General features: G+C 48.2%; 1 pseudogene; it reads right to left on the bottom strand.

Moving 5' to 3' along the window:
- Window positions 1-5321: 5321 nt before the first annotated feature.
- Window positions 5322-5491, bottom strand: LOC144126496 (U2 spliceosomal RNA; annotated as a pseudogene).
- Window positions 5492-8336: the final 2845 nt, after the last annotated feature.

The following is an 8336-nucleotide window of genomic DNA, read 5'->3' on the forward strand; positions in this document are numbered from 1 at the left end:
AGAAATACAGCCGCCGTGTAGCCAGGATTTGATCCTGTGACTTCATACTGAGTAGCGGAACGCCGTAACCACTGAGCCACCGCGCTGAGCTCTGTTCTCTCAAGAAAAAGAGTGAGAAATAGAAAAAAAAACGTTGAGCGCATAGTGATGGTGAACACGGAAGAAAAAAGCGATGGGAAAAAATTATGGCCACTTAAGCAATCCTTAAGAGGAAATGCGATAGCATTTGTGCTTCGTCTTCGATTTACCGCTTATGAGACTCCTTCGCAGCTTGTGAAAAGCTGACAGTCGCAGCTTGTGACACTACTTTTGTGACAGTCCTTGGATCCAATTTCGGAATCGGGATTTCCGGACATCTGGCGGAGTGATTTTGGTGTGACGACAGCTCGAATGCAATCGATGAAAACACCGCGGGAGGAAGACGACACAAGAGAGCGCTGTTTTCCAGTGCTATGTGCCATCATATAATGCAAACCGCCTCCTTAAGAAAATAAACTTCGAATTTTCTGTACCGTTGCGTTCATCAAGCGGTTTATTCTTTAACTGCAATGGCTATAATGAGCTCACCAAATTACAACCGTGTGGAAAATGGCGCAGTCGACAGGATCCTGAAAAAACAACGCGAAAGAATAATCTTCGCCTGCAGCTTCGGCGCCTCTTGACTGCTACTATCGTGCCGGACATTTAATACGGCCAACCTTAGCGTCTAAAGATACTGTTTCGGTGAAAACCTGTGCAAAGTGTCTGCGAACCTCCATGCGGACTGCGCTTTCTACCTCGATGCCTGCCAGTTGCTGTGGTGGCGGAGCAATGAACTAAGCTAACTCATGCAAGCCCTAACACGCTTTAAGTTATAATGCATCCTCTCCACATTGCAGTTTTTGGTAGATCTTATTTTTCTGGAATCAGTTGCTGTAAACTCTTACATATGTACGCTCGCAAGCTTCCTCACAGGGCCCTAGTAACACAAAACTGCCGTGTTAAGCGTCAATTGAACCTTGAAACGCACCGAGACAAGCTGTACATCGATCTCTCCAGAGAAATCTGTCTGACGTCAAAGAGAAAAGGGCATCCTTTCTTTACTGCTCGAATAGGGACAAAAATATGATCACGCGAGAATGGAGAGAGGGAGATAGCGGGAGTGAGAAATGTTCCAGCGCTGCGGCAGGCTTCAAGTGGCAGCAACGACGGACAAGATGCGAATGTGTGCTTGGTACAATGACACGTTGCACGAGCGATGCCGGTTGTCAGAGACCAGGCAGCCATTCTTTCGAATCCCATATTAAGGTCCAAACTTCAGCTTTTGTTCCCAGTACGGATGATAGCAGAAGCTACGTCACTTATTTTGAAACATGCTTAAAGTTCAGAAACCGAATCCGGGTTGTTTCAGAATGTTTTTTTTTTTGAGTGCGGAGTGGTTTCGGTTTTAAATGTTGCGAGTCCGGCGCTCCGCGTTAGTAGCACAGCAGGGAAAAAATGGTGCCAACTGTCGAGCGTTGTATTCACAAAATCGCACAAAACAGGACACATTTCTTCGTTTCTTCAGCGGTGCAACTATCGTTGTAACTACTTCAAGTGGCTGAGGGCGCGAACTGTTGGACCTTTTGTCGTGAAAAAGAAAATTAAATGAAAAACGGTTTTTATGAAATGACCTTTAATACTTTCGCTCTTAGCATCTGCGAAAGCGTTGATTTTCTCCGCCATATGCTTTCCCGTCAGTTAAGAATGAAATTTTCTAACGAGTCTGGTTCTTGATCTTTACCCTTTGGGCTTTTTTCTCCGCGCGCTCTGGCGATCGTTGTATTTATGATTACTCGCGTTCAAGGCTCTTGAGTTAATACAAGTTAAGAACAGCAGGAAGCCACTATAGGAATTGAGCGGTTATACTTTCAGTTAAATTACCGGCTAGTCACGTATATCGAAAGAGGGAAGCAAATTAATTTTTGTTAATACTTTTAAATCAGTCTAGCGTCTTAAAATGTCACAAAAGCTGCATTTATAACATGCATCTGTGTTACATTTAGGGTTAGGGTATAAAAAAAAGACTAGGTAATGAACTAGAGGATAGTCATGAGGCAGATAACAGTCAACTTGGCACTGTTCTTAGGTTACAAGGTCGGTATACTTTTTAGTGCTGCCAGCTTTCGCTGACAACTGCACGCAGTTATAACTTGGATAGTATGCGGGGACTTGCTATTTGATTTCCCTGGCAGGCTGTCTGAATGAGTCTGTATACACTTATGCAGGCTTAATAATAAGTTCTGGCTTAACTTTTCGGTTACAACAATACCAATAGTGCTATATTTACGTTCTCTTAGCGCAGCAATGTCTGAACGAAGACTACGAGCGCAACAAAATGGCGTAAGGGTTTTTTCTACAATGAGATACCTACTCGGGGTGCGTGTGCCGTGCTTGAAATTTATTTAATTAGCACCAAGCTGCGACACAAAGCATCGCATACGCGGCTAGGCTTAGTCGCGCTGCCACGTTCCCGGCCGCCGCCACATTTTTGTCTGTGTGTATTACGCAGTTCAATTCCAAGAAATCTCACGACATTGAATAGCTATGTGCATGTGTCGACGTGTGTTGTAACGCATTTCATCGGGAATGTAGCCGTCATCGGTGTGTGGCGCGAGGGGAAATCATTCGTGCGTTATTCATTAAAGGTCGCAGTTTCGAGTGTACCCGTGTCGCTCGGAGTCGGTTGTTATACTCTGTGCCGCAGTTAATCTTGTCATTACGGCGCTATAAACACCTTCACGCTATAAACACTTTTTTTTTGCTGCGTTGATGACATGTCATGTATCTTCTGAAAGCGTCGATGCTGAGACAACGATGAACGGGGCTGGCAGATTGTGCTCTCAGCTCTAATTCCTCATTCGTAGCTGCGGCCGCTGACGTCGCGCCAATAATGCCAGGGACGGGACTGCCGCTAAAGAGCGGAAAGCAAATACAGCGTACACCCCTTTGCCCGTTCGGTCGCTGGAAACATCTTATTTCACAACTGTGGCAAAAAACTGCCGCTTCCTTTGCGCGTCCTAGGAAGAAAAAAAGCGTGGAAGGCTTGTTCTTCTCTGTGGCATTGTACATTGTGCTGGTGCTTGCGTGTACAGCAAGGAGCGAGCATGACTTGCGAAAGTGTAAAGGGGTCGCGCAACACGTATGAAGTCGCTTAGAGAAGCGCGCGCTTTGCAAAGGGAACAGCTCACAAGACTGCAGGCTGCTTAAACAATATTTATGGTAGCAATGCGCCGTGAACAATGTCGGCGACATTACTGTTAAGAATGAAGTAACGGTTCAGCATCTGTTATACGGACGGCGACAGAAGCGCCTTTCACGCCGTCCTTTGTTCTCGGCTATCATTCAAACCTCGCTTAGGTCGCGTAAGTGCATTCTGCCGCGCGGTCGACCATTCCTCGTCAAGCGACATTTTCATTTGCAAACAATACAGTGGCGACGTACAGAGGCGCGAGCAGCGAGCTATAAATATACATTGGGTTGACACGTCCATTTACGGGGCGACGACTGCGCGCTATAAAATTTCCTTGGATGCTCGCTAGACGCCGCTTTGTCTACAGTGCTGTGTTGGGAACACTGCGACTATTGGTCCTACCGTGACTGCGACAGACCTATCGCATTCGCCACACTAGGCATCTGACAGTGAACCTCGCTATGAACGCAAGCATCCTGGTCCATGCATGCTGATTGCCTAGCTAGCTTCATTGGTGCGCAGGCGTGTCCCCAATATTGTGACGTACGTCACTGCGCACCATCCGCTTTCACGTTATCACCCTTCAGAAGGTCGTCCCGCCTTAGTGTTTGTTTCCAACTGCTGAAGTGGATCCTTACTTGTAGTATATAAAATACCGGCGTGGTGTTGAAAGTGGATTCGTAAAGAGTGAAACAAGTAAAGCAGCCTTATCTGTACGGAGGTGCGCGATAGTAAGTGTGATGCCACCTGATATTCAAGGTTTACATGACCTTTGTATAAACAGGCCAGGTAAAGCACACGCACGCATTCAGGCGCGCAGTTTTTATACAGCAGAGCACAGCACGCCACGCCACGCCGCACCACACAGCCCAACACACCATACCACAGCACACAGCACAGCACAGCACAGCACACACCACAGCACAAGACAGTAAGCAGGCTCACTCGGTGCTCTATATAACAAACCGAGCCTCGACGACCATTATGAGCGTGGCAAAGCAATGTCGTCATTCAAACTGTTTTTATGTTTGTAATTTTTCGCCCACGGGACCATTACAAAGTGTGGCCGAGTCCTGCATCGCGCAGCACGCAAGCAGCGCTCACTGCGCGGTGACACCTTCTCTCAGTTAAAGGCACGAGTCACGGCATAACGCCAAGCGGCCTTTAGAGAAAGCCTGCTAGGGAAGAACTGGCTACGAGCGCAAATCTTTCGGCGTGCGCTGTCTAAAAGGTTGGCAGCTGGGTTAGCTGGAAACGCAGATGGGAAGCTATGGCGCAACGTACTTTGGGCTACCGCATTTCATCTATGTGATAGGGGAACAACACCAATAACAAAGTGAGACAGTATTCAATACGTTACGAGCCCTATGCAGCGCATCCACTTAGGTTACAGTTATGACGCGCGTCATTTTTGTCATTCCAAGCATTGTGAACCGCTATTGGCTCCGCTGAGTTGAATTCATGACTTTTGAGCAAGTGTTAAATGCATTCTATACTGCTGCTGGAGGCCTGTCTAAAAAGGACGCTGTGATTATACACTGCACCTCCTCTTTATCCTCCCTCTTCCCCGCCCCATTCTCCGCCCAGCTCTCGCCATAATTTAATTCTGTTGCCTGTGCACAAAGAGCGCCGTCAATCGACTTCACTGTGGTACAGCTGCACTGAGGATGTTGTAGAGTGCGGGAATTTACCGCGAACTACAGAGTTAATAGGATTTGCATTCGTGGTTACAAAATAACATGCGTGCACAAACAGCAACAACAAAAGAATGCGTATTTTGAAACGAAAGCTACGCCCAGCATAATTGAGTTTGTGCGGTGCTCATGCGCTTCTGGTATTCCGCTGAAAATTGAAAATTGATTTTTGAAGAAAGGAAATGGCGCAGTAATTGTTTCACGTATGTCGGTGGACACCCGAAGCTCGCCGTTAAGTGAAGGGAGTAAGGTGACATCACACAGCACACGGGCGCCTTGCTTGCTTGCTGTTGTTGTCAGGAAGAAGGAAAAGGAAAGTGCACAGGCCTGCCCACTGGCTCAAGCTGAACCACAATCGCTACCACGAGCTGAAAGTAGGAGAGTTGAAAGATAGGATAGAAATGACGCGCGCTATAATGTCCCAGGCCGATCCCGAAGGCAGTGCGATACTGGGCCAACCTGTGGCGGAGGTGAAGCAAGCTTCAAGCACTCCGCCATATTTCCAAAAATAAGCTTAATGTAGTGGGTCCAAATGGGACCCGTGTCATATATTAAATGAGACACGTTTCGCCTCCATCGAAACGCAGCTGCCGCGGTCGTGTTCGAACCCAGGTTCTACGGCTCAGTAGACGAGCGCCTTAACCACTGAGCCACCGCAGCGGGTTAGGTATTCCGCTGCCATAACATGTCCTTTCAAAAAGTGCTGCGTCTATGGTTGCAAAAGAACCGGTCGCGGTAGCACGGAGGCCAGGGCGTTCGGCTGCATTGTCAAAGGGCGCGGGGTTGAATCCCGACCGCAGTGGCTGCATTTCCGGTGAACGAAGTGCTGCAGCACATGTGGGTTGTACACATGAGTAATATCAGCGCACATCAGTGCATAGGCATGCCCCTGACGCGTTGCCAGTGCCGCGGAGATGTCAGCAGTGGTCAACAGCATTCTGCATGCGAGCGCCATCGTCTTTCGCACCTTCTGCAATCTAAAACGTAGACATTTCCACTTCCGTAATTATTATTAGATCTTCGAATTGTCCAAGAGCTACTCTGAGAATGAACAGAACACAAGTAATGGAGGCGATACCGTTATTTTGTAGATAACGACGAAAACCCACCTCAACTTTATGAGCCAGCATTTCGGCTCACAACAAACAAGGCCTACTGCAACAATTCATAAATTCGCGACAAAATTCTCCCGACATAATAGCACTGCAGGAGACGAACACTGTGCTGACGCTCAAGGGATACACGTGCCAGGAAAATGGTCGCACGGCTACGCTCGTTCGCAAAAAGCTAGTCACCATAGCGCACGATGAAATCCCGGACACGCGGATAGAACATATCATGACGGAAGTAATGCCCAAGAAAAAGAGGAAAGAGAAAACCACATTCGTTATAAATCTGCATAGTCCGCCGCGGCAGAGAGACGGAGTTACTTCCAGAAACTCCTTGCAGGGGCAAGCAAATTGGCAAAATCTAATACTCTGCTCATAGCGGGAGATTTCAACTCCCGCGGACAGAGCTGGGGATATCAAAAAGAAAACAAAAAGGGGGCGCAGGTCAGCGAGGCAGCTGAAACCACAAATTGCACCCTCCTAACGGATGAAAATCATCCAACGTGCCTGGGGAACAGCGTTAGCCCCGACACATGCCCAGATCTGACGTACGTCAGGGGACCAAGGCAGGCCACGTGGGAAAATCTGCTGGAGAACCTGGGAAGCGACCATTATATAATAAGAACGCAAGTGTCAGCAGAAAACTTCAAGCGAAAGATTGAAACAACCCGAATAACAGACTGGAACGCCTTCCGAAAGGACTGCAAGCAAATGGAAGGGGCGATAACCTCCATAGAAGATTGGTGCAGGCAGCTGAAAGACATACAGCAGAGATACACTCAAGAAGTGGACAGAACGGAACAAACACTGGAGGTGGATTCACGGCTCCTCAGGCTATGGGAGGCAAGACGCGCACTCACCAAAAGGTGTAAAAAGCAGAGACTAAACATGAAGCTAAAGAAGAAGATTGCCGAAAATCACGAAAGAGACAGGCGAGTACGCAACGCAACTTGCAAGACAGGCAACAGTTTAGCAGCTCGCTAAACGGCACCCTAAGCACAGCAAGAACGTGGCGTATCCTCAAAGCCTTAATGGACCCCACAAAAACCAAATTGGAGAGCAGCAAAGCCATTCAAAGACTAGTCCATCAATATGAAGGAACAAACGAAGAACTTTTGGAAAAAGTCCGCGTCATGTGATATACGGAGCGGAGCGACCTGAAGCGTACACGGGTGAATACCGCAATCTGAGCGATGAGGCAGTCACGCAGCTGACGGGTTTCCTCAATGCGCACTGGGTTGCGGGAACAGTGCTGGAAGAATGGAAACATGCGGAAGTAGTGATGATAGCCAAGCCTGCGAATAAGCTACAAGTATAAAATCTCCGACCGATATCACTTACGTCATGCCTTGGCAAGCTTTACGAGCGGGTGGTAACAAGAAGATTGCAGCAACACATGGAAGACGAAGATATGTACCCCCACAACATGTTCGGATTCCGCACCAAATTATCTACGCAAGACGTCCTCCTACAGATCAAGGAAGAAGTCCTCAGCAACATTCCATACAACGGAGAGAACGTGATAATGGCCCTGGATGTCAAGGGCGCATTCGAGAACGTTAGCCACGCAGCCATCCTGGGAGGGCTTAACGGTCTAAACAGCGGCAAGAAAATACACAGTTATGTGAAGGCATTGCTCTCAAATCGCACGGCAACAGTGGGATTAGGAGATCTGCGAAGTGACAAGTTCCACACCCCAAACAAAGGAACCCCGCAGGGGTCCGTCATTTCACCGATTTTGTTTAACATCGCAATGATAGGATTGGCCCATAAAATATATAGAAAACATCGAAGGCATACAGCACACCATATATGCCGACGATATCACGGTCTGGACCAACCAAGGCTCGCTCAGCCAAAAAGAAGAACGCCTACAAGCAGCAGCAACGTGCGTAGAAGAATACGTCAAGAGGCCACGCCCGTTCAACGGAGAAGTCAGAGCTCCTGAGAGTCAGGCGAGGAAGGCGATCGGAGGAAGACCTCAACGTCATCCTCGAAGGGCAAAAAATAGCGGAGAAAGAACTAATTAGAGTGTTGGGAATGTGGGTGCAAAGCAACCAGCGATGCACACACGCAATCGGCCTCCTCAAACGAGCAACAACGCAAGTCACCCGAATGATCACTCGAGTATCGCAAATAAAAAGCGGTCTGAGGGAAGGGGACGCGATAAAGCTGGTCAGAAGCCTCGTGATCAGCCGAGTCACGTATTCCCTCCCGTACTGCAACACCAACAAGGGCGAAAGGAACCAAGCCGACGCCATCGTGAGGAAAGCCTAGAAGACAGTCCTCCACCTACCAGCCACTACATCAACGGAGAAGCTG

Source organism: Amblyomma americanum, chromosome 3 (assembly GCF_052857255.1).
Source record: "Amblyomma americanum isolate KBUSLIRL-KWMA chromosome 3, ASM5285725v1, whole genome shotgun sequence".
Taxonomy (NCBI): Eukaryota; Metazoa; Arthropoda; class Arachnida; order Ixodida; family Ixodidae; genus Amblyomma; species Amblyomma americanum.